The following is a 2,505-nucleotide window of genomic DNA, read 5'->3' as shown; positions in this document are numbered from 1 at the left end:
TATATTCGCCTACTCTTATAATCTACGGTATGTAATTATTTTCAATATCGGTACTACAAACATTATCACCCTTTAGAAAAAAAAAGAAAATATATAATATATTTCTTTGAACTATGGTCAGTAATTTCTTTTGAATTACACATTTTTCTCATTTAAAATCTATTATTTGTAATCATTAATATATTTACATTTATTATAATTTACTCTTCTACTCTCTATCTGTTGTAAAGAGGTACACAATAAAGTCTCTAAAAAACAATAAATTCTCTGGTTAAGTTAAAAATTAACAGATTGGGCTCAAAAATCTATTATCCTATCGCCCCTTTTATTATATAATTTAATTGTGATAATAGTTTCTGTTTTCTTATTATATTAGATATTAAGGAAAAAATCATTTGTAAATGATTATTTTTGATTTTTGAGGTGTAAATTTAGAATTTATTAGTCATAAATGTGATTTTATAAAACAAATACAATAAAATAAATAAATAAATAAATTACCGTCCAAGCATGAATATTAAAAATATAAATGCGTACAATAGGCCTTACAAGTTGCAGTGCTTTAAGCCTTATTAGATTATCTTAGATGTCAAGTATAAATATGACATTATAGATAGTATGACATATAGGATATTGGCATTATTTCAACACATAGTACACTTGTAATAATTGCTAAAAAAAAATAAAATAAATTAAAAAAAATAAACCATATAATTGTTCCTGATTTAATTGATTGATTGATTTTATTATTTGATTAACAAGTATTACCTATGTAAAAATTAAAATTTAATTAATTTGTTTTTCTTATTAACGTAACACAAACCCAAGAACTTCAGTTAAATTTAACGTATCTCGTTTCTTCGCTGCTTGTTGATCTTTGATATTTGTTATGTATGTCTTTGTATAAATAGTAGGTGTTATATAATATTATTGCCAGTATTGGTATTATTGTTTATACTGAACATACTACACCGATATATATTGCTGTATAAACTAACAATGTTTTATGACTAACTAAATCGATATTAGGGTCAAGAATATTTAGCATACAATAGCGAATCTCCAAGGCTTATGAAGAATTAAGATCAAGGTTTCTACTTATCATTTCTAAAGCATGAAATGCTTCCACCGTTCCCCTATTGATAAATTATACTTTAATATTTTTTTATTTGTGAAATGTATCAACATAGCAAAAAATTACATGTGTACCGATTTCGACACATAATAGTTCCTTTGATGTCAGCTAGGTATACAAAAAAAATATAGTAATATGATTCACAAAAGATAAGACTTCTCTTATCACTGTTCAAATTTGGTTGCCTTAGCCAGCTGACAGTTCGGAAACCAATCCTTTATTCTCATGACAGCCTAAAACCCTTCCATTCTTCCAATTTACTCGCTGGTATTGTCATCTGAGAGCATCTTTGGTCATCAATATTCATCCAGGGAATTAAAAAATATTTTTAATTCCTTTATATTTAAAGATTTTTTTAGTATTATTTTAGTTTAATTTTAAATTTACAAATTAATATTTGGTATAATAAGCATTAATTACAACGAATTTAATCAATAAAACCCTATGCTAGCATGTTTTTTTGTTTTTTAAGTTATTTTGAACAAATAGTGATTGCTTAAAAGCATTAGAATCTAATAAAATAATTATAAATTACATATTTTTATATTATTAAAATTAAAAACCATATAAATATTTTCGATGAATATATTTATAAAATAATACATAGCATCTTATAGAAATCTACGTTGTATTTTTAAAGAATGTTTATTGTGAAGAATTATATCCTTGGTCTATAATTCATTTTTTTTTATTAACCAATGTATTTTTTAGCAATATTCCATAATTTGTCGTGATTTAAATTTTTTGTTTCCTATTTATTGACACTGATTTAGTCGTGTATCTAAAAAAAAAATCGTTATTTATTGTAAGCCTTAGTTTTGTTTTGTTCCTATTTATGTAAAAAGTTTAATAGTTTTATTGTTGGAAGATAATCCGGGTGGCGATCAGTAAAGATATCAAGATATTAAAAGGAAATTATTAATTGTTAATCAAAAACTTTTACTATTTCGATACCTTTATTGACCGCCACCCGGACTGTCTTCCAATAATCTACGGTCAACTATCTTCTTCCAATATTTATTAATTTTATTATGTCTTTAATGAATTTTTATTTATATATCTAATATTTTTTTTCATTTCTTGTTTATTTATACTTTTTACTGTACATCTTATTTTATTTTGTTTAATTTACTTTGTTCATTTTTATATGAATTTTACATATTTTTTTACTACACCACACAGAGAAAGAAATTTATTCAATCATGCTGCCCAAATACATCGGGTTGCTACATTACACAGCATACTGATCAATCCGTGACTGGACATATACAAATTTATAAATTACATTTTTTTGATATGATACATATAATAGAAAGATAACATTTTTTTTTCCACACATTATTATTTTACAATTAATATCAGTCTACAGA

General features: G+C 24.1%; 1 protein-coding gene across 2 annotated transcripts in view; it reads left to right on the top strand.

The window, feature by feature from the left end:
- The window catches only part of LOC106685969 (roundabout homolog 2), a 319,586-nt gene that overhangs the window by 301,064 nt on the left and 16,017 nt on the right, over positions 1-2,505 (top strand). The window lies entirely within an intron of this gene.

This window comes from Halyomorpha halys, unplaced genomic scaffold, assembly GCF_000696795.3.
Source record: "Halyomorpha halys isolate HHAL.00 unplaced genomic scaffold, Hhal_1.1 Scaffold761.1, whole genome shotgun sequence".
NCBI lineage: Eukaryota > Metazoa > Arthropoda > Insecta > Hemiptera > Pentatomidae > Halyomorpha > Halyomorpha halys.
Note: the sequence above shows the minus strand (reverse complement) of the source record. Positions and strands in the feature narration are given on the sequence as shown.